At 40.3% G+C, this 25,381-nt stretch overlaps 1 long non-coding RNA gene across 1 annotated transcript; it reads right to left on the reverse strand.

The window, feature by feature from the left end:
- Positions 1-119: 119 nt before the first annotated feature.
- Positions 120-24,393, reverse strand: LOC137154245 (uncharacterized). The gene is made up of 3 exons (XR_010920173.1): positions 24,300-24,393; positions 998-1,069; positions 120-225 (listed from the first exon to the last, which is right to left on the reverse strand). It is a non-coding gene; the product is annotated as an uncharacterized lncRNA (long non-coding RNA).
- Between the last annotated feature and the right edge of the window lie 988 nt (positions 24,394-25,381).

A 25,381-nucleotide genomic window follows, 5' to 3' on the forward strand; every position in this document is an offset into this window, starting at 1 on the left:
TTCCCTCCAAGAAACCTGTCAGATTCCCTTGCTCTGGCCAGGTTGATTTCCTCGCCCCTGGCCCATCGTGGGGTTTGTGAATAGGTAGGAATGAGTGCCATGCATACCTGGTTTCAGTAGCCCCCTGTCCATTCTGGGCAATCAGTTAGTTTAGCTGGCACATTGTATCCAGTCTGAATTCTCTCTCACACTCCCTGGTAGTTTTTTCAACCAGATGGAAATAATCTGAAACAAAACAAACAAAACACCCCTAATTTTTTTGGCAAAGAAAGTTTGGGTTTGTGTGAAGTCACTTCTAAGCAACTTGGATTCATTGCTTAGTTGCAGACTACAGTTGGACTGATAGCTAAGTGGGCTCTGGCTTTTCAGTAACTTTTATTTTTAACTTGGAGTATTTGGAACTCAGTTAAGAAGCTAAGCCTAAAGTTTGCATTACTTCTGAGACTCCTAACTGGGCTGTTAAACAACCCACTGGTATCTTCTGCGGTAACAGAAGTGGAATACAGCTGGCTTTAAGTCTATGGTACATGGAAAAATACTGCAGCAACACGAATAAAATGTTATCTCTGAAATGTTCCAAACTCTTGAAGGCTGTGTGTGGTTTCTTGCCTTTATGCAGCTCGTTGCTTTTGTTCACATGCAGTAGCAGGTAAACACAATATTAAAGCTCATCTAGATGTGATTACCACATGCACTAAGGGCCTGATCCATACATAACCCATTAAATAAAGAGATGCTAACTGATTTTAATAGATTTTGGATCAGGCCCTACAATGCTTTATTTTTTAAAAGAGCAACAGTGCATCCGTTTCTTGTAACGGACATTTCTAATGGACAACATTTTACAATCAATAACCACACAAGTTAGGGAAGTGGTGGAATAGAAGAGTTTCAAGTCCACACAGCAAAACACAGACAATGGATTCTCTGCTGTCTGTTTTCATACTGTGTAGAGGTCTGAACCAACTGCTATTGATGTCTATGGAAAAACACTCACCAACTTGTTGGATCAAGAGGGGCAAGATTCTCAGCAGGTGTAAATTCTCAATGGACAATTTGCCCCAAGTGTCTGCAAACAAACAGATGTAGATTTCAGAAAGATCTTTAGTAGGATAAGTATTCATTAAAGATTTTCCCTAAATCTTATTAACTAACCTTTCCCTCTAAGCATATTATTTCTTTTAATCCCCATATGTTTTGCAAGTGAGACTCTACTGGCGCGGGAGGGGGGGACAACATAAAATATCTTAGTGTGTATGGAGCTGTTTCAGATATATTACTGAGTGAGAAATGCAGCAGTTTTAGAACATAAGAATGGCCATACTGGGTGAGACCAATGGTCCATCTAGCCCAATATCCTGTCTTCTGACAGCGGCCAATGCCAGGTGCTTCAGAGGGAATGAACAGAAAAGGTAATCATCAAGTGATCCATCCCCTGTTGCCCATTCCCAGCTTCTGGCAAACAGAGGCTAGGGACATTTCAGATCATGGTTTTGCATCCCTGCCCATCCTGACTAATAGCCTTTGATGGACCTATCCTCCATGAATTTATCTAGTTTTTTTTTTAACCCTGTTATAGTCTTGGCCTTCACAAAATCCTCTGGCAAAGAGTTCCACAGGTTGACTGTGCATTGTGTGAAGAAATACTTTATTTTGTTTGTTTTAAACCTGCTGCCTATTCATTTCCTTGGGTGACCCCTAGTTCTTGTGTTATGAGAAGTAAATAATAGTTCCTTTTTTACTTTCTCCACATCAGTCATGATTTTATAGACCTCTATCATATCCTCCTCTTAGTCATCTCTTTTCCAAGCTGAAAAGTCCAATTTTATTAATCTTTTAACATACAGGATCACCAATCTGGGCTACCTATGGCAATAAGCTTGGTCTTTGTTTTAATTTCTTTGGCTATGGGGTTTATTACAATTTTATAAAATCCCTACAGCGAGATGCTGTGTGGCTTCACACAGAATCTGTTCATAGAGTCAGAGTATCTGACCCTGAAAGGATTACATCCAGTGCTGTAAAGGCTCCTGCTCCACCTCCTTCCTAGCTACTAGTATAAGGACATGACCAGAGTAAATGGGACATGTCTGGCCTGACACTATGCTACACCAATCCCCAGCTGCAGTTTCAGTCCCTTGGGCTGCTCTAATTTCTGCCCGTGGATTAGCTCAGCTCACAGTGTCTCCGTGCGGAAGAGTGCAAGATAGAGCTTTATGCCACCTTGGCAAACCTTCCTCCCTCCTGACTTGTGTTGCATACAGTCCAGCTAGACTGTCAGATCCACTTCACAAAGCACCTTTAAAAATCAGACTACTTATCTGGATGCCTGAACTTGAAGCACTCAAGTTTGAAAGTTTTGGCCTTAACCTTTGGATGGCAGTAAAAGACTACTGCTTAAGGGCATCATTTCTTGTGCTATTTATTTCATTCAGATGATTTTGAGAAGGACTGAACAGCCAACGGACCATCCTATCAATGGCCTAGTAGGACATTCTTACAGCAATCTTTTGTCCATGACTAGTACTGTGTGTCTCCTAAGCATCCTCTTCCAGCTTTGTCTTCATGGGACACCTGGGCATACTGCTGCCCTGAGAAAGATGAAGTAGAGGGAGGTGCTGGGGAGACAGCTAGAGTGCCAGCAGTGATAATCCTTGGCTGAGTCAACTCATTTGTGCCCAAGTATTTTAAAACTTATGCCAGGCCTGTGCAGGAAGAGGTCCTTTTCTTCCACCATCACATTCATGAAGTCCTAGTTAGCAGACCAGTTCTGGGCAATAAACAGCTTGTCTAACCCTCAACTCTGACTCCACCTGGAGATATAATTTTTCATTGACAGAAGCTTTCATTGTACTTTGTACTAAAGATCACTTCAGATTGAGTTTTTGATTTCCACAGGGGCAAAGTCTGTTCTGGCAGGAACAAAGATTTCCTCTTCTCTGCATGAGTTTTAAAAAGGGGCTCCTTACATGGAATGCATTTACCAGTTTGATTCTCTAAAAAAAGAATTTGTTCATCTTCAGATCGTATCACAATATTCACTTGGTCTCCTAGGTTTTTCTTAGTGTGGAGGAATGATGGGATGTGGGTGGGAGAGATCCAGGGAGGGCTGATTGGACAGAAGGTTTGAATAGGATCTGGAAAGGGATCACTTTGTGGGACATTGATCCTCAATTATTATTGTATATTTATAAGTGTACAGGTGCCCAGAGTTTTGGGTGGGCATATTTTTAAGAAAGAAAGAAAGAGGGATTGATCCTGAGCAGTATTTTAGCAATATGGCATAATATGCAGCTCATAGATGCACATGTGCAATTTCATTGGAAAAGAGTGACCCACGGCATCAAGATTATGCTGAAAACTTTTCCCATTTTTGAGGTTACTGGCGATGGTTGAATCTCAAAAGATTCAACAATTCCATCTAGCTGAGCACCCAAAAGTTTGTATCTATCTAAATAATTTTATATAGCACTATCACTAGGAAATGAAAATGCTGGATGTTTATCCAAATCTTCACTGAACATCTTAGGCCAGAGCCTCAGATGATGTAAACTGATATATGTCCACTGAATTCAATGGAGCTACACCAATTTACATCAGCTGACGATCTGACTCCTTGATCACCTCCTTCTGAAGGTCTGGCTGCAAGAAGAGTCTCTTTCATGGTATTTTGACATCTATTGGCCAACATCAAGTATAAAGCTGTGTGAAATGTATGTATGTTTTAATTGTAAGAAAAGTTTTTCAGATCTCAAAGAAGCTTGTTTGGATTTTGGACTAAATGTTTGGGTCAGTTTTTATATTCTCTGAACTGCTTTTCTCATCCCTAGTTCACACAGTTCTTTCGTTTTGTAATCTGTTCACTAGAGTGTTCCCTTTTTGTCTTCTCCAGGTGTCATATGAAAAAGATATAAAGAATGAACTGGCATTTGACGTAAATGAAAAAAATCAAAATAGGAATCTGGGGTCAAATTCTAGGCTCTTCCATCTGTTCTTACATCCTACCCCTTATGCATAATTTCCTTTAAATTGATGAAATTGCTAGAGATGGTTGAAGCATTAGGGACGGGGTATTCCAAAAACATCATCAGCATTTTCAATTGAAATTCAAAATCTCAGCAATGCAAAAATCATCAACATTTGGAAAATTCTGACCAGCTGTTATTTGGTACCTGATCCAACTTCTGTTAAAGTCAGTGGAATGATTCCAATTTACCTCAATAGAAGCTGGATCAGACTTTAAAGAGAATAGTTGTGTTTTTGTAAACCATATAGCAGGGAGATAATCCTCTATTAAATTCTATAGGAAGGTTGAAAAAAAACTGTGGAAATTTATCTTTGATTTGCTTCTTTAGAACTTTTCTCTAAAGATTTTCCCACCAGAAGGAAGGACCATCCTGCTGATATACCCAGTAGGCCATTTCAAAAATCTCAAAAGGAAAACAGTGAATGCACTTTGGTAGCTGTTACCAACAACGTCACAGTTAAATATTCAGCTCTGGCTCCAAAACTATTGACTCAAGTTACAGATTTAGGCCCCAGTCTTGCAACAGTCTGCATGCACCCAGTCAATTGGAGGATCAGAGCCCTGTATTCAAATGTAGTTCTCTTTTGGGATGAAGACTTCAAATTATTCCTTGTAGAATTATCACTATTACATACATAAGATCTTCATGTGGCTCTGCCATATTATCTGTGTCTGATTTAGCTCCATGGGGCAGGGACTATAGGCCGAATTAGGCTCATGCCTATACAGCAACACGCATACCTATGATGTTTAACAAATTAACCACAAAGCACATCATAGCCAAAAGGAGTTGATTGGGAGGATGGAGGAGATTTTTGGCACAAAATACACAAGTTGTTTTTTATTTAAAAAATAGAAACCCTACAACCCAGAGGAAAGTCATAGCTGTAACTAAACACCATTTGTAATACCACTGCTTAGCATGCTGACCAATATTGTCTCATTGTTCCCTTGTCCTCCCCTGTCTGTGTCTACCTGCTGTCTCTTGTCTTAGATTGTATGCTCTCTGGGGCAGGAACCATCTTTTTGTATGTGGCAGCTTGTTCAAACCGTTACATGTTCCCTCACTATTCTCCACCAAGTACAGACATTTAAACTACCAGAAAGTCTCATTTCAACACTAGCTTCCTTAAGACATTCTTTTGTTTTCTACCTGAAGGATCCATTCTCTCCATTTCCTTTGCCTGCAACTATAATATAGGTCAGGAAAGTGACAATATCTTTAAAGTATCCCATTGGTATGTGGTATCTACCCTAAATGGGCTAAGAAGACCATGTTTGCATTTATTTAGTTTAGAACTGAGCTAGAGGCACGGCTCCCAATTCAGCAAAGCATTGAAGTGTGTGCTTAACTTTAAGCACATGCTTATGTGGCTTTGCTTAACTGAGGCCTTAATTGGGTTAGAATAAGACAGTGTCAGACACCTGGAGTTGTTCTTTCAAGATCTTACCATATCTGAACTAGAAAATAGGCCCTCTTCCATTTTGGCTGTGACCCAGAACCAAAGTTTTAGGGGCAGGTTCTGATCTAGGAATCTGAACCCAAAGCTCCTATACCCCAAAATATAAAGGGTTTAAGATTAGCTATTCTGATTTGGGTCTCTCTCTACCACACTATCTATATTTCCAGTTTAGAAGTATGAAAATTACACATCCTAGTCACACAAAGCTAGAGAAATACCTGGCATTTCAGAAATGAGGGCATAAGCCCTTTGCTTTGAGGTAGGTGGCCACACAAAGTTAAATTATTTATGGACAACTTTTCTTATGCCAATCAGTAGGTTTTCATAGTCATGATATCCTTCCACGTAACTGTACCCACTTGAGTTAGTAAACATACTGGGCATAATGACTGCTCTATCTTAGGAGTGTTTGGGAACAGGAAAGGGGCAGCATGCCAGTGGGTGTACAAATTTCAAATTGCTAATGTTCCTCCTGGCCCTTCACTCTTTCAAAGTAAATCTATTTTAAAGAACTGGGTCAAAGGAGTTGTGCAGACATTTGAGGGTGGGGTTGGGAGAGGGGATGAGATACACAAAATGGTACATGTGGGAGGTAAATGATAAACAGGTATATAAAGCAACACCAGGCAATCAGCAGATGGACAAGGCAACTGGAGGAAATAAACCCCTGCTTTCAAATATGAAATTAATTAGACCTCTTGGAATTTGGCATCCATTTTTAAATTCCATTAGGGAATAGACTTTGCGCTAACCCCAGAGGTCAGCAAGAGAACTTGTTGGATCTTGTAGAATATCGAGGCCCTGATCAATTCCCAAACCCCAGCTAACCATCCTTGGGATTGAGCAATGTATAATTTACAGTATTATGACCGAAAATTAAACAACTTAAATATTTAAACATCATCAAGGGTTGCCAGTGGCAGTAATAATACTTAGTATTTATTTTCAAAACCCTTTACATATTAATCCTTAAACTCCTTTGAAGTAGGTAAATACAGATGGGGAAACTGAGGCACAGACAGATGATGTGCTTTGCCCAAGGACAGATAATGAGTCACTGACAGACCTGGAACTTGAACTCAGGAGTGTATGCTGCCTCAACAAGTATGTCTACTTCAAATACAGATGACCCTTTTCCCTTTCCCTTTGCCCTGTCTGTTTCTAAAGAGGTATTGAAATCTTTTCATTGTGCCATGCTCTTTGCTTCACTGAGTCAACCCTTCTGGGGACAGTCTTCTCTCACAATTACAAACAAGGGGGCAGTTCTTTTTAGTGCCATTTCTGCAAAGCAAGTGACTACTGGACTAATCTCATCTGTAGCAGAATTTGTGGAAGATGTAAATTAATAATAGAATGATGAGAGTGGGAACATGACTCCATCACCACATCACATAGTTCTCACATACTGTTGTTTTCTTTCTTGAGATATCATCTCCTACCATTGGGAGTGGCCCATGGAAACTGAATAATGGCTACGATTTTCAAAAATGCCTGGTGATTTTGAGTACTCAACTTTTCAGAGGGCAGGTGCTCTGCACTTTCTGAAAATCAGGCCCCTTTAGGATGTCTCAAATTGGGCACCCAAAATCACTAGACACTTTTCTAAATCTTGGCCAGCTTCTCATGATAACCATGAAATATGACCGTCAGCACATGAAACACGGCATCGACAGCATGAGATACTGGATGTAAAATGAAATCTGGAACTTTATCAGGCTTGAATTTCCATCTTACTTGGTGAATAATCTAGTGATAATACAATGTAGAAATGGAGCAGGCCTGTGTCCCCAAGTAATAGTCTTCATACACCACTGCCCATCAAGGTCTAGCCCCTCTTTGCCGAAGAGACAAATAATATTTGCAATCATGCCTAATATATTTCAAATTGGTTATATTGTTTAGATTGTTTATGTCAAAACATGGGAATTCTCTGGTGTGCGTTAGGATTTATGCATCCTTGTTTTTTGCAAGGGTTTGTTCTTATTTGTTGCTACCTGCAAAAATATATCTCTTGGCCCCAATTCACAGTGGAACAATGTTAGGTCGTTATTCCTTGAATTGTTAGGCTGTAAAAAAGCAATTTCTCACTAACCTGTGACACAGGAAATTGTGATTCTCATATCAGGTCATTTCAGGAGTTTCTTTTACAACAATCAGTTTTGCAGTCAGCAAATGACTTTTTTTTTTATTATTATTATTTCAGAAAGTGGAGGCTTTAGTATTTTTGGGTGTATGTTAAATATTACTCTGCTGCCTCTTGTTCTCCTGCATTGCCTGGAGTTTTAATGTATATTTTAGTTATCAACTGAATCATATTTTGACTAAAGGTGAAAATATCTGGTTGCTGGAACTAGTGTTACTTTAAAGTACCGTTCAGAAAACTTGGGTTTCTTACTCTTGTTTTCCCTTATGTTTCTTTTATGAAGAGCTATCATGAATGATTAATGCTCAAATACCCCATTTCTGTAAGTTCTCAACTGTACATACTTGTCATCGGGTGCTATTCGTGAATGAAACACAATCAAAATAGCCAACATAGGAAGAATTTATATCATGTTAAATAGGTTTTGATTTTGTGAACAGGATGCTTCCTCTTCTGATGAAGATAAGTAGACACATTTTACCAATACATTATGGCAAGAGGTACTGTTTGGGTACTCTTTTGAATTGAATATCACATGAAACATTTGAAAGATAAAGGTATACATATGTATTACAAATAAATATGCATATCGACTAGAGCTGAGCAAAATTTTTTGGACAAATATTTTATTTGCTGAATCATGCTGTTTTAGGTCAGCCGAAAGTATTTGAAATTGGTATTGAATTCAGTAAATTGTTTCACATGCAAAATAATTATTTTTTTAAAAGACAAAATGAAACAATTTGATATTTCATTTCAAAGCAACATTTTGTTTTGAAATTTGCCTAAATCTATTTTTTTTTAAAAAAAAAAAAAGCTTATAAAGCCTGAAAATGAAATTACACATTTCATTTTGGGTTGATTGAAATATTTCAGTCAACCCAAAATCAAATTTTTGTTTTGTTTTTTCATTTATCTAAAAAAACAAACAAAAAAGTATTTCCAGCGAACATGAATTTTTTTTATTATATTTTATTTTTCAGTTTGGTAGATGAACCAAAAAAATTGTTACTGACAGCTCTAATACTGACTACCCATAAACTAGTTAATTGGCAAGCACATTTTAGATGTACTTTGGGAGCTCAGATGCTATAAAGAGGCACATCCACAAAAACAAAAATTATTTCTATTAAAATACACATCATCAAGTTTGCCTACATAGATTATACCTCTTTCTCTCTCTCCTTTCCATAATATTAGGTTTTTTAGGCTAATGGGGATAGATAGCTAGAGAGATCTTACATATACATAACTCCATTCTACCTGAAAGATCTCAAGTGTTTTACAATATAGAGACCAAATCTTTCTACCCTTACTCACACAAGATGTTCCATTCACTTCTCATGAATTAGGCCAGTGGGATTATAGGTTCGCTATATTATACGCGTATGTATAAATACTGTTAGAATCATTCATGCGCCATTGAAATGCAGCCATGTTTGGGGTAGAAGATGGCAGCTATTTAATGGTGCACAGCCACACCACAAGAGTGTTTAGCCACTTAGAATGTTTATGGAATAATGACACAAGCAGAAGATGACAAGCAATGACCACACTGATTTCCATGAAAAGCCTGAAATGTATTTATATAGTGGGCTAATTATCCGCCGATCTCAGTCCATTATTTCTGATACACAGTTTTACAGATTTAAATTGTATTTGAAGAGGAGAATTTTTTTTTCCAGTACCAGAATAAATACAAACTTACTGTATTTCTACTAATAATAAAGCAAGAGATGCGAAGCCCCATCACTTGAGACATTCAAAACTAGAGTGAACAAAGCACTAAAAATAAAAAGTGTAGAGAACAATCCTGGGTGGTAGGAGAAGGGAGACAGGGAAATTGTCTAGTTCACCTAATACCTAGCTCCTAATTCTACAAGCCCAGTGGTAAGAGAAATGTTTAGCACAAAGCTGCCTTGGAGCAAAAAATGTTTAATCTCATGTTGACAGAGAGTGTGCAGAATCATTTGAATTGGTACAGTATTCACATAATTCAAAGGCCAATTAATCTTTTCATGTACTATTGCTAAAATTCTCAATTCTGATTAGCTGGAACAGCATCATGTGACCTTAGTTCCACTTTATAGCATGGGGGGAAAAAATCCGGTACTAGCGTGACACAAAGGGCCTGATCCAAATCCCATTTTAGTCAATGGGTGTCTTTCCACGGACTCCAACGGGTTTTGGATCAGGTTCAAAGGCAGGAAGAGAATTACTGCATATGCTCAGATGTACCTGGAGCCTGATCCTGAAAGATTTTGTATGTCTCCTGTATTAGGATACCTCCACTTTCAGAGAAGTCACTGGGGCTAAAAGGTCCTCAAAATTTTGCAGGATTGTGCCTCCCCAGAGCAAGCAAACAGCACATACAACTTACATACAAACAAGCTCTTGTATGCAAGACAAAGGAAAAGTCTAAAAGTAAACTGTCAGCAGCTGTGTAAAATATGGCCTGTAGACTATAAGAGCTATTTGGATTGGAAAACAATGTCTTCAGCTATTACGTTACTATCCCAGTATCTTTGTTACCTGAGATAACAAATTACAACCATTGCTGTCTTTTGGATAACACACAGCGGGTGATTAGAAATCCCACAGCAGTTTTCACAAGGGTAGGGATGTCAGATCCACTGTCCTAGCCAAATTCTCATTGTAGCACCTTCTGCACATTTAAATCCTGCCCCACCCTGCTCCCCTGCAGTTTCTAGTAGATACACTGTTCTTCATTTCTTGTACTAACCTATTGGGCAGTGTTGATGTGCATCATTTGATGTGTCACATTCCGCCTTACACGTGGCCGACATTACAATATTGAGATGTTTGTGAAGTGTTCTGAGATTCCCTCAGCATGATAGACACTATTCTACGGAAGAGACATCGTTAACCTTAAAATAGGCCTTGTTGAGGAACTATTTTTAGTGATCACTTATAAGGAGGCATTGGCACCAGAGATCTAAAACGGCTTTCCAAAAACAATTTACTACTGGTTCTGCTGCATTCAGCCTTTGCTAACCTTGGCATTGCATTACTTGCCAGAACTCACTCTCACCTTGGATCATTGAGATTTTGCTACTATGTACATACTTGATTTGAGAAACTCACTGTTCTATGGATCTGGATGTAGTTTCTAACACTCAAACTGGCGGTTAGTCAAATTAACCCTTGTAAAGAATAAATTGGGGTGGAGGCAAACGTTAATTACAGTCAAGCAGGTGCAGCTTTATTAATAAATTCAATCCTTCAAGAAGATAATACCTAACGGGAACCTGTCCAGCAATGCTGGTCATCCTTCTCCCCTTTCCCTATTCAAGTCCTGAGCATCCTGTCCATTGTGTGGGGGCTAGAGACAGAGCAGGAGGAGTTCTGGTTCTGCCTAGCACTGCCTTTTCAGGGTAGTACTCCACCAACCAATCCCAGTATGGCTTAGAGGCATCAGGATTGACCAATAGCAGACCAGCTGCTATTGCTCCCACTAAATCCTGCAATCAGATGCCAGCAGTTATGGGTGGTGTCCTTTTCACAAAGCTACACTATATATTCAAACAATATGTGATATTCTTGACATGAACAAAGTCTAACTGGAAAACATTCTCTTGTGCCACAACAACATTTTTTCCTCTGACCACACAAGAATAATCTCTGGCAACAGTGGTCAGGTTATGTAGTTGGATTCCCATAAGGACTTACAAGTTTCCACTGTAAATGAGATGTAAGCCAAACAGCAGCTTTAATCAGCTCTTGTGAGTTTCTCATTTAATTACACACTCCCATATTAACTAATTGAATCTCACAACACCCTTGTAAGGTCAGCAACAAGTATACAGGGATCATCTCACCCACCACAGAAATGCAGCCACCTCTGAGGCAAAATGCAGCACCTGTTTAACAATGCTCACCAGTGTCTCAAGACAGTTCTCAGTTCCTAAATACAATGGTGATTGATTGGTATTGTATACAGCCCAAGATAGGGCAGGATGTGAATCTCATACAATAACCAAATCACGTGCAAGAGACCTTATTTATAAACACAATTCATTTACCCAGACCAGAATTTGGTCAGGAAACAGCTCATACAAAAGGATCTTCAATAAACGAAGTGGTCGGGACCGCAGCTTCTCTGAAAGACAGCACATCCAGCCAATCAGGTCCCTTTAACAACTTGCTGGGGCAGCAGGTCAATACTGACTCAGAGCAAAGAGTGCCATCACCTGGTTCACCCAGCACTTCCAGAAGCAGCTACATGTTCCTTCATGTTCCCATCCAAGAACTGCACTGACCTGGCCTGACTTTGCTTTGCTTATGAAAGCCTATGGGATCCTAGCAGAAAGAGCAGTGCAGGCTATTATCAGGAGTTTATTGATGCATATAACGCTGAATAATTTCACTGCATTGGATGAAAGAATATACAGAAAAGGAAACACAAGTAGCTCTCCAGGCTAGAAGTCAAACCTACAAAGTCCATTCAGCAGGATTATCCACCCGGTAATCATTATCTGAATGTCTTAATGTCTTACAGTACCAGACCAATTCATTAGGTCACTGTGTGATATGACAGACAGTATTGCAATCAATGCCATTGGATGGTGCCCATTGTCACAGCTTCAGAGTAACCCCCTCCATTCAGTTTCCCTCTCTGGTGTGCACTCCAGGAGTGCCCAGTCAGGTCTCTGGAATCCAGCCATCATCTGTCTCTGGGCAGGGATCCTTGACTCACTCCCTTCTGACTAGGGTTTAAAGACTGCACAGCCCCCTGCCATCCACTCTGATATCCCTCGACAAGCCAGTCTGCCTAAGGGCCAGCAGCTGGGAGGGCTGTGCTTTCTCTCTGAGGACAATAACCAGTGTGTGCCAGCAGTCACAAGTTACCGCACAGCTCTTCCAAAGCAAAGTACATTTAATTGTAGGGGAAAAACAGAGAAAACATTTTAAAAAAAAACAACAGAAGTTCCTACATGCTTACTAAACATATCAGAAATCACCCATTTGCCACACGGCGAGTCTGGCAGACCAACGTCCCTTCCAACCCTTCAGCAAGCATTGAGGTCCTCTAAGGATGATAGATCCTGTACATTTGCGAATCAAAAGGACAATTCTAAGTCTGTTTAAATCCGCTTTTATATATCCCAAGTTCTTTATCTCTCGGTCGCTGGAAAACACAGTTTGAACCAGTATAGGCAAACCACCCCAGGGGGTAGCTCCTCTTTGGAGTAGTATGAGGCTGCTGAGACTTATGCGGTACTGAAGAAGCCATTTTGCTAGGTACCAGAGGGTAAGAAAGATCCATTGGTAATGTCTTGCCAGAAGTAAACTGTTTCTCCCTGCTGCATTGGTCATACTTAGATAGTAAGCAAAGTAAGTGGTAATAGGATAAGAGGGAAGATCCTCTTCCTGAATCAGTAGCTGGTTAAAAGATAGGAAACAAAGGGTGGGAATAAATTATCAGTTTTCAGAACGGAGGGAAGTAAATAGTGGTGTCCCTAGAGGTCTGTGCTGGGACCACTGCTGTTCAATATATTCATAAATGATCTGCAAAAAGGGTTCAATAGTGAGGTGGCAAAATTTGCAGATGGTACAAAACTACTCAAGATAGTTAAGTCCAAAGCAGACTGCGAAGAGTTACAAGAGCTCTCACAAAACTGAGTGACTGGGCAACAAAATGGCAGATGAAATTCAGTGTTGATAAATGCAAAGTAATGCACATTGGAAAACATAACCCCAACTATACATACCAAATGATGGGGTCTAAATTAGCTGTTGTTCAAGAAAGAGATCCTGAAGTCATTGTATCTAATTCTCTGAAAACATCCACGCAATGTGAAGTGGCAGTCAAAAAAAGCTAACAATGTTGGGAATCATTAGGAAAAGGATAGATAATAAGAGAAAATATTGTACTGCCTCTTTATAAATCCATGGTATGCCCACATCTTGAATACTGCATGCAGATCTGGTTGCCCCATCTCAAAAAAGATATATTGGAATTAAAAAAGGTACAGAAAAGGGCAATAAAAATGACTAGGGGTATGGAAAAGCTTCCATATGAGGAGAGATTAATAAGACTGGGACTTTTCAGCTTGGAAAAGAGACAACTAAGGGGGGCTATGATAGAGGTCTATAAAATCATGACTGGTGTGGAGAAAGTAAATAAGGAAGTGTTATTTACTCCTTCTGATAACACAAAAACAGGGGTCACCAAATGAAATTAATAGGCAGCAGGTTTAAAATGAACAAAAGGAAGTATTTCTTCACACAACACACTTTAAATTAATAGGCAGCAGTTTAAAATGAACAAAAGGAAGTATTTCTTGACAACACACAATCAACCTGTGGAACTACTTGCCAGAGGATGTTGTGAAGGCCAAGACTATAACAGGGTTCAATAAAGAACTAGATCAGTTCATGGAGGATAGGTCCATCAATGGCTATTAGCCAGGATAGGCAGGGATTGCTGTTTGCCAGAGACTGGGAATGGCCAATGCGATGGATTACTTGATGATAACCTATTCTATTCATTTCCTCTGAAGCACCTGGCATTGACCATTGTTGGAAGACAGGATACAGGGTTAGATGGACCATTGGTCTGACCAGTGTGGTCGTTCTTATGTACTGGAGATGGCTTAGGTATCCATTTACATATCCAATGAGCATTGCAGTGACCTATTTAGGTGCTACACTAGCCCTTGCCCATGAAAATTTCACAGATCACCATTTCATTTAGTAATTGATCTGTCTCTCTGACTCTCTGAGGCTCTCCTCCTCCCACTTCTTTTTCACCTGACATATATCTCATAATCAAGCAGCGGATTATAGACAGAGGTGAAACCATCCCCTCATACTCTTCTCTTCTCCCTTCTTGTTCTCTGTGTATTTGCCTACTGCTCTCCTATTGGTTGAGAGTGGAAGTGCACATAGTCTATGGCTAGTGATACATAAGCACATCCACCGGTAAGATGTTCCGTCCTTATTCAGACAAAACTTCCATTGTCTTCAATGGGAGCTCTGTCTTACCAAGAACTGTGGTAGATATATTGACAGTACTTGTTACATAATCTGGCATTATTTTATTTTGATTACATTCAAACAAAATACCACCAGCCTTCAGACTTTCATTGGATAAATTCTGATAGTTTTCTCGGGACCTTCTGTTTATATGTAGTCAAAACACAATCTTTACAAGTGACTCACGCCACAAATTATTGATGGGTACACAGGGGAATTTTCATGAAACGGGCCCTGGAATTGAAGCAATGGCCACAGGTGAGGAAAAGTAGATGTTTCCACATTGCTAGTTTTGCTGGACTTGTAAAATGCGGTGCATAGCTAAATCTCTCCCCTACAGGCGGATCTGCAAATCTGCATTTTATGTTAGCAAACTAGCAGGATCCGAAGGAAGAAAAAAATACAACTAAAGACCAACAAAGACAATTGCCTTGGAAACCTGACATATGCCAAAGTAATGATGGGAGATTAGGTTATGGCCCTTAGCAGGGGAGAGATAACTCTTTTAGTAATGCTAGACAGTGGAATTCTCTTGATCAATATATCCAGTCATTGCCCGTGGATCTTTGAAGACGTGTCCAAATCAGACACATGCAGAAGTAAAATCACCATCTTTCCAGGACACAGTGAGCTCTACCAGGCATGCCTTCTTTTAAGATTCATGTAATGACTTTGGTGTGCCTGCCACTGTGGCATGTTAGTGGCAATGCAGATCATTCAAGTTGTAATTGGCTCTAATTAGCACTCTGCAAGCTGTTAAATTCCTTATCTGGTTCTCAAAAAGGTGGAAGATTCTTTCCTGCGTATGAAAAGACATTAGAAATCACTGGCAATCTGATCCTGACTGCTGAAAGCTCCATTGATTAGTATGAGTGAGAGGCAAACCCATTTTTGCACATGGGCACTAGATTTTGGAAAGCAAGACCTGACTTGCAAAAATAAATGATTGCTCCCAGCAGTGATCAGTGAAAATTTCTCCAGCTTGTGAGAAATCCTTAGTCCATCATCATACCCATATATATCAGTTAAAGTGCACCCTTTGCTGATGGAGCTGTGCATCACAGATGTGACACAAAAGTGCCATTTCCTATTTGCCTCTGTATGCAGAGTTCACACATGATGTTCTTTTGGAAGTGAAATTTCAGGTGCCAATGGCTGCTTTGCAACTACTGGATCTTGAATTCAGATTGCTGTTTGATCTGGGCATGTGAAATCAGCTGTGCTGTAGTTTCAGCCAGAGAGACCTTGACTAGTGGCTCACACTAATACAGCTGAATTACTATGCTGTGAATGTGGGAGGGGTGGTGACAGCAGCTCATTATACAAAAATAAATGACTGCATTATACAAAAATAAATCAATCAGGGAGAAATCCCTGGGTCTGATTCTGATCTTGCTTATGTTCGGATAAAGCAGTAGCAACTTCACTGACGTTCCTGGAGTTGGTGCCATGAAGTCAGAATCATGCCTTTTACTTCTAGCCCTTGCTATGCAAGAGACGGTTACTCACCCACTGCAATAATTGAGGTTCTTCAGGATGTGTTCCCCTATGGATGCTCCACTGTAGTTGCAGTAGCACCCTCTATGCCTGGGATTGGAGATCTTTGGTAGCCGTGAGCAGCGTCTATATAGCGCTGTGCGGGCCAGCAGCCCTTAGCTCCTTCTCTATCACTGAGTCTACATTTAAAACTCTGAAGCAGAAGGGAGGAGGGCTGGTAGTGGAACACCCCTGTGGATACACATCTTGAAGAATCTCAGTTACTGCACTTCTTTGAGTAGTAGCTCTATGGATGCTCCACTCTACGTGACTGTAGAGCAGAGCCCCTAGATGGAAGGAAGGGGCTTCGAAGCAACGTATACCAGTGATGATAGGACAGTACGTCCTAGTAGGGCATTTGATGCCAAGTCATGGGTAATGGAAAAGTATTGGCTAAAAGTGTCTTTGGATGTCCAGCTTTTCAAATGTCAGTAATCGGCACGTTGTTTAGAAAGGCAATCAAGGTAGACAGCAACTAAGTGGAATGCGTTCGAGTTCCAAGTGGGATTCGAAGTATGTGTCATTGGTAGCAAAAGTGCACTGTGAGATCCATTTGGAGAAGCAATGTTTGGATAAGGCTGCTCTCCTTGATCTTTCAGCAGTAGAGACACGTAAGTGTGGCAAATATCTGAGAGATTTTTGTTCTGTCAAGGTAAAAGGCTAACTCTTGTCTGACACCCAAAGTGTGCAGCATGGCTTCATGTTGGTTGCCACAACGCTTTGGGAAGGAGGGAAGGTGGATAGGTTGGCTTAGACAGAAAGAGGACGTAAGATGCACTTGGGTAAGAATTTCGGATGTGGTCGTAATGTGACCTTGTCTTTGTGAAAGTTTGTGTACGGCAGGTATGCCATGAGAGCACCTATTTCTCCTACTTGTCGGGCAGATCAGATGGTGATGAGAAATGCTGTTTTCTTTGATAGGTGTATGTAGGAGCATGTTGCCAAGGGCTCAAATAGGGGAACATTGAGACAGTGCAAAACTAGCCTGGGATTCCAACATTTGTTTGAGGATACATGCTTTGAAGGTCCTTAAGGAATCTTTTTGTTAGTGGGTGGGTAAATATGGAATGATCTTTTATCTTGGGGTGGAATTCAGTGATGGTGGCCAGGTATACACAAACAGAGCTTGTGGACAGTCCTGCTCTTTTAAGTTCTAGAGGCGATTATCCAGCCCTTAGAAAGCAAGTTTGATTCTCTTGGTTTTCAGAGAGGAAAGATAGTTGTGGGGTTAAGTCACTAGACTGGGACTCAGAAGGCCTTTGTTCCAGTCCCAGCCTTCCCATATCATCTTTGGCAAGTCACCTAATCTCTCTGAGCTTCGGCTCCCCAACTGATTATACTTTGATTACACTGATACACCAAATTATACTTTGTTTCTTGTCTCTTTAGACTGTGATCTTTTCAAGAACTGCCTCTCACTGTGGGCCTGTACACTCTTTAATGAGACCCTGGTCTCGGCTGGGGAGTCTAGGCACTACTCTAATGTAAATAAATCATGATTAATAATTAAATCAGAATACTGGCTGGATTATATATGGATTGCATAAAGTGCATCATCAAATCCATTGTATTTTATTTTTTAGTTTAGACATGACACAATTTAACTAAAAAGTTGGTAACAAGACTGAACTAGTTGAACAGTCAGAAAATATCTAAAAAAGCAAGTTCACTATTAAACTCTGCCACCTCATGGAAAACTGGAAATATCGCACTAACAAACCTCAAAAAACTCTTGAAACATATCCCAAAAGTTGTGATCAGTGGAATGAATAATGTTAAAGAGATATTAGATGACTATGTCAATTCCCCCACAAGGGCAAGAATCCTCGCAGAGAGGCTGTAGCTGATTTTCACTGATATTGCACATGATATTAACCAAAAGGCGTGAACATATCTGCCTGTATTTTATTGTGGCTTTATTTGCTGAGTACCCATCACCAGTGGGGCGGAAGCTCAAGAAGAATGAGGAGAGAGGGGGAAGGGGAAGGGAGATAGGAGAGGGGCTCAAGGGGAGCTACTGAGACTTGGCAGCCAGGGGGTAGGGGAGCAGCTCGCTCCAGGCTGTGAAGGGGCATCCTGATATTTCCTACTGCCCTTCCTCAGCAGCTGGTGCCTGGTGCCCTGTGCTTCCCCCCACCCCTGGAGGCTGGCACACCATGTGCCAATGCCCCCATCCCCCTGCCCAGGTGCTGATGCCCTGTTCCCCACGCTGCCAGGCGCATGTGCTCCTGCACCTCCCCGAGGCCAAGCTAAAACCAGGATAACTGTGCAGAGAAGACAGACCCTCCATGGCCAAAGCCAAGGGACAGCAATTGTAGACCAATCTTACATTTCAGACCCTGGGACAGATCTCCAGCTGGTACCAACCAGTATCATTCCATTTACTTCAGTGGAGCAATTCTGATTTACACCAGCTGAAGATTTGACCCGCTGTGTGTGTCTCTTTTCCAAAGGCCAGCTATATACACCCAGGCATGAAGCATCACTCTGCTCAGAATTCATACTGACTGGGAAGTTCTTGTATCATATGGGGTATGATGGAGCCAGAGGAGGCTCATTTCCTAACTCCTTGGTGGTCAGCATTTGTGGATCAGATCAGCAATGTGAAGCCTGACCCATCCAACTCTCAGGAGTGCTCCCATGCCAGCAACATCAATGGGTGGTAGGAGGAGGTTGGGTGGGCACAATTCTTCTCATCTTTTCTTTTCAGTAACATCCAAGAAAGTGTCACAAATATAGGATTCCTAGCAAATCTCAGCTGGCTCTTTGTAAGTCTAGTGCTGAAAGAACACTCAGATCAGATCAGAAGTGGATTTGATTCTGCTCCCATTGACTTTAGTGGGAACATAACTGGGTCCAGTTTGAGTATCTCTTAAAGACACATGAAACAGTTCAGCTCTATAAAAGTTTCATCCTGTAAAACTCAGCAGCAGTTCTCTCCCATTCTTTTCAGTGTCAGAGCTCCTGAAGGTTTGAACCAGCTGCAAAAGGCGTCCATAGTCTTACCTTTAAAATAGGAGAGATTTAAAGGGAATTTTTTTTTTTTGGAGGTGACAAAGTAACTGAGGGGTCAGAGTTCAAATGCATTCCAAACCTTCATCTTCTTCCCACATCAATGCTGACCTTCTGCATCAATATATTTTGAGGCATCATCTGAAAACCATTCTTACTTGCAGATATAACCATGTTATGTAATTTACCTCTTTTGAGTAGCCATGTTCTAGCTCTAATTACACTGTATGTAATCAGGTGAAGACAATAAAAGCAACAGGATGACAAAGTTTGCTGAAACATAAGCAATTACAAAATATTATTTATTTGGATTACAGTAAGCCAAACAGGCCCTGTCTGTTTCAGATTCCTTTGTTTTTGCAAAAGTTTAAATATTGTTGTAAGAATTCCAGAGGGGTAGTAGCCCTCTCAGTCTGTTTAGTTGTAAGAATTATTAATTTCATTCTGCCACCTAGTGGTGGTTTTTAAAAAGTACTAGTTGACACATCTGCTCTAGCTAATCATGTATGTCCAGGGCAAAAGATCTCTGTTAAAGGAATACTGTCAGGTTAAAAAATATCTTCTCCTGCATTGCTAACACTACAGTCAATCATTAACTGAGATTTTAAAAAAAAAAATGAATTAGCTTGTTCACTTTTTGATTATGTCTCAGCTTGGATGATTAATATAATAGTAATAATAAATAATAATAATACCAAGATCTTGTATAGCACTTTTCATCAGTAAATCTTTAAGTGCTTTACAAAAGAAGGTAAGCATCATTACCAGATTTTTCAGATTAATTTCACATTGTTTAGGGTTGGTTTCTAGTCAGTTTCACTTTCTAATTCTCACGCAAACATTCGATATTACAGTGTTTGAACTATAACTATTCAGAGGTATATATAATTTCATGCAAAAAATTCCATTGCAATTTTTAAAAATGGAGAAAATGTTTACGTTTTCTTCACTGAGTTCTAGATACAAGCCAAGTTTTAAAACAAAGCATTCTGAGTTATTTACCTGCAAAAGAAGATTCTGAACAAGTTGTTTTAAAAGCATATCTTCTCCATTTCTAGAAAACACGCATGCAATCCCTATGTGTTTTAATTTAATTTTGAAGTGAACTCTTGAAAGATGCCAAACTGGAAAACAGCAATTGACATCCTTGCTGAAACCAGGTGGGTGTCCATTGTAAGCTGCTGGCCTGTCTTCCCAGCCCCTGAAGAATTAACAACACTTCAAAGTATCTTTCAGTCCCTTCCCACAGGACACGGTTAACTAATTCAAATAAAAAAATCCACAAATAAATTCAACACAAAAGCTACTCCCCTAAAAAATGCAGGCTACATAGGCCATTCCTTTTGCATCTCTCTGCTTCAAGGCCCAGCACAGACACCAAAACCTCCCTCCTGCAGCTCCCTTTCTAGCTGAGCTTTTTAAGGCCAAATACATCCTGTTACATCCATTTAGCCCAGTAATCTATCACCAACAGTGGCCAGTACTAGATACTTCAGAGGAAGAGGCAAGAAACTATGCAATAGGCCATTATGGAATAACCTGCCCCACCAGGGAAAGTTTCCTCCTGACTCTCAATAGTAAGAGATTGGCAACCCTGGAGAATGACATCTTTGATGTATCTGTGGAGCAGCAGCACCACTGGAGAATAATGCAAGTTTTTCACCACACTGTCCCACCAATATATCTTAGCTCTCCTCTGGAGGGATCCTTTCTAGAAGTGAGAACATTGTTTAGTCTCCTGGTCCATTCACTATTTGGCCTCTGCTAGACTCAATAAGGGTGTCAATGAACAATGTTGAGTTTGGAGCAACAGTAACTGAGGTCAGAGATGAGTGAAGTAAACAAATATGTTTGCTAATGGTTTATCTGAATTGCATAAGTGAAGAAAAATTTATGGTTTCCAGAGTACTCCACCCACAAAGCTCTCCAGCAGGATATCAAGTGACCACATGCTAGACCAAGGTAAGTTCGAAGTCTGACATTATCGGAACAAATTCTTCTCATTTCAGAAGGGATGGTTTCTAGTACCATCTGAAAGCTGCTCTTTTTAAAATAAACCCTTTCAAGATTATCACTACATGGGTCATAAGTACCCATTAAGATGATAGTTTTCCTGATGTCACAGTCTGTTCTACTCAGACGTGGACTGAGATTGCTAGCTCATTAGGCCACTGAATAGCCATCAATTATCAATTTCAATCAAAGCACTGAATCTGAACACTCACAATCTTTGGAAAGTTTGGAGTGGGATAGAAGCTTTGCAGCTGATCTTATTATGAATCAAACCAAAACTCCATATCTGAACCACACCTGAACTTTGGGAAAGTTTGGATCCAGGTATAGTTCTTGTTTAATCACTACCCACTGAGCTGTATTTGAACTGAAATTGAAAGACTCCATAGCCTATTACCAGTTATCCAGTTCCCAATGTTTGGTGCCATTCTGGCGACGTTCACTTATTGGAGTCCTAGTGAAGCATTGTGAAGTGCTTTCATGCTCATTGATTCTGTGACTGAATGGGTAGCTCAGTCCACAGCTTTCTTGCAGTCCAATGTTTTTGAACAGACACCCTTGTATGTTGCTTCGAAGACACTTCAGGCTGAGTCACAAAGCTCTACAGAGGATGCTTAGCCAAAGTATCCAAACCTCTTGGAGCTACAAAATTGGCCAAAAAGTTGCTTGAGAACCAGCCTTTGGTCCTTCCCGTCATCTGCTTCTCAGTTTCGCTTCCTAGAGCTGAGAAGTTTTAAAATAAAGTTCTAATAAAAAAGGTTCATCTGTGCATGCAAATCATTGGACTGCAGCCAGCCAAGCACATCCCCCACCTTCTGGCTGCATCAAATTGTGATCCGCTTTGTCCTCCTAGTCTCTTACCTGCAACACTGACTTCTGTCTCCTGTTACCACTTGGGGGTAGGGTGAAATTGGCAGCTGAAGGAGCCAGATGTCAAGGACTGCAAAGAAAGTTCCCTGCAGCGGCAGCTGTTTGTCAGTTCAACTTCCCCCGTGGCCGTGCGTTTGGCTCTAGTGGTGAATCTGCTAGTGGCCATGGTTGGTCTTGCCTAAGAGTCTAATATGGGATCAGCTCCCTGTGGAAAATTTTGCTTTCTTCTCCTAAAAGTCAGCCCTTAGTGACTCACAGGTCAGGGAAGAACTTCCCTCCCTAATATTTCAGGGAAAGGTTTATGTTCAGTGGTTCTTTGTACAAACCTGTGTTATTGAAAGGAAGATTATTCTCCTTGTATGTCTACATATTTATTCATTATACTACTATATACCTTTTTTTTTTTTTTTTTGGAAAGAAGAGTGAAATCTCAGTACTGCTACCTTGGTTAAATGTTTGATTGTGTTCTATCCTGATGAACTTTGCACTTAGCTAGTATGTTTTCCATCAACAGACCTCAATGTGCTTTACAGACATTATTAAGCATTTAAATCTCCTTTTGTCAGATGGGAAACTGAGGCACAGAGAGATTAAGGCAAACAATTTCAAATGTGGGAGCTCAAAGTTAGGCAACTAAAACAATATTAGGGCATATAAATAAATAGTTTGATTTTCAGGACAAGACAGTACCCACACATCCTGTATAAATCAATGAGAGTGGTGCACACACATAGGCAGCATGGTCTAGTCTCTAGTGGATAGGGCACTGGAATCAGAAGACCTGCATTCATTCTATTCCTGGCTATGCCATTGATAAGTTGTGTGATACTGGATAAGTTTCAAAGACTTTGAGGACAGAAGGAACCATCATGATCTAGTCTGACCTCCTGCACACTGTAGGCACAGAACCTCACCTTCCCTCTCCTGTAGTAGGCACATAACCTCTGCTGAGTTACTGAAGTCCTCAAATCTTGATTTAAAGACTTCAAGTTACCATTTACTCAATTTTAAACCAGCAAGTGACCTGTGCCCGATGCTGTAGAGGAAAGTGAAAAAACTGCCAGCGTCTCTGCTAATGTGACCTGGGGGAAAATTCCTTCCCCACCCCAATATGGCGACCAATTAGACACTGAGTATGGGGGCAAGACTCACCAGCCAGATACCTGGGAAAAAATTTACTGTAGCAACTCATAACCCTCCATCTCTAGTGTCCCTTCTCTGGCTGTTACACACATTTGATAATAGCAGTTGTGGATGAGCCATATTCCATTGTAGGCAATCTCATCATACCATCCCCTCCATAAATTTATCAAGCTCAGTCTTGAAACCAGTTAGGTTTTTTGCCTACACTACTCCCCTTAGAACGTCACTCCTCTGATGATTCCAGAACGTCACTCCTCTGATGATTAGGAATCTTCATCTAATTTCAAGCATAAACTTGTTAATGGCCAGTTTATAATCATTTGTTCTAGTGCCAGCATTGGCCCTTAACTTAAATACCCTCTGATGTGTTTAAAAGAGCAATCATATCTCCCTTCAGCCTTCATTTGGGTAGACTATACAAGCTAAGCTCCTTAAGTTTCCTCTCATAAGGTATGTTCTCCAATCCTGTGATCATCCTATTGCACCCCTTCTCTGCATCTGTTTCAGTTTGAATTCATCTTTCTTAAACATGGGAGACCAGAATTGCACACAGTATTCCAGATGATGTCTCATCAATGCCTTGTATAACACTACTAACACTTCCCTATCTCTACCAGAAATACCTCACCTAATGCATCCTAGGATCACATTAGTCTTTTTCATGGCCACATAACATTGGTGGCTCATAGTCATCCTGTAATCAACTAATATACACAGGTCTTTCTCCTTCTGTCGCTTCCAATCGATAAATCCCCAGCTCATAGGAAAAATTCTTGTTGTTAGACTCTAAGTGTAAGGCCTTGCACATTGCAGTATTAAATTTCATCCCATTTCTATTACTGCAGTTTTCAAGGTCGTCCAAATCTTCTTCTATTATTTTCTGGTCTTCCATATTGGCAATACCTCCCAACTTTCTGTCACCCACAAATTTTATTAGCACACTCACCTTTTTGTGCCAAAGTCATTAATGAAAATGTTAAGTGAGACTGGTCACAAGACCAGTCTCTGAGGAACTCCACTCATAACCTCCCTCCAGCCTGACAGGCGACCATTCAGTATGACCTGTTGTAGTCTCCTGCAGATGCTTACCCACCTTTTGATTCTCTCTCTGAGTTAATTATCCTATTTTTCTAGTAATGCTTATTAATGTCGATGAAGCTGTTGTCAAATCTGCCGCATCCTCTTTGAGGAGTGTGGAATGCTCACATTCTTTTTCCACTGCAAAGTGTTTTGCAGCCATGATTTCCACTGAGCCTCTAGGCTTGGTCAGCTCTGCTGGGTAGGAAGTAATACCAGTCTGCGGTTCTTTTAAATAGTCCTATAAAAATCATAAGAGTTAATTAAATTTGTGTTTATTTCACCTCTTCAATTTAGCATTAGTCTTATTTTTACAACAGAAATCTTCAGTATCAGTAGTTGTTACTACAGAATCATGAGACGCCCAGTAGATGGCACCACAGTACAGCAATTAAAGAACAAATAAAAACAGTTGAGAGTACAGAAGCAAAAACCTACTGTTATTGCTATTACCAACTCTTCCCTGTCTCACTTCATCTCACCTCAAAACTCCGCTCTCTCTCTCTCTTTCTCCCCCTAAGCCTCCCCCCCCCCCCTTCAGTATTTACGTCTGTAAAGAATTAGAACAAGAGGAGAGACAGGACTCCTTGCTTCTCTTTCTGATGCTGCTTTGGACTCATTGTGTGACCTTGGGCATCTCATTTCAGCTTTCTGTGTCTGAGTTTCTCCAGCTGTAAAATGGGGAAAACAACACTGACTTCCTTTATAGAGCACTTTGAAATCTACTGATTGAAAGTGCTACATAAGAACTAGATGGTATTACTATTATTTAATTATAATTATTACCACTGTACTTTTAAGGAAGCATCTCAGTGGTGAATTCTAATAGAGTGAGATGAATTTTTTTTTGAATTTTGACATTTCAAAATCATTTTAAAAAAACAGAAAAATTGACAAAATTTTCATGATTCCTTTCTCCGGTTCCCCACCATTTCTCAGATAGCTCTTGTTTTGATACAATCATTACTTATCCTTTATAAATCCCATCCCTTCCAGCTGTTTTTCCATTAGACTCCCCTGGACTGGTTTTACTTGTTTGAGGCTAGTTTTCATTACAATCTGGTTTATATTGTTATGCAGAGAACTGAGCACCTTGGC

This window comes from Emydura macquarii, unplaced genomic scaffold, assembly GCF_026122565.2.
Source record: "Emydura macquarii macquarii isolate MOO-44397 ecotype Brisbane River unplaced genomic scaffold, CSIRO-AGI_Emac_v2 contig_1253, whole genome shotgun sequence".
Lineage (NCBI taxonomy): Eukaryota > Metazoa > Chordata > Testudines > Chelidae > Emydura > Emydura macquarii.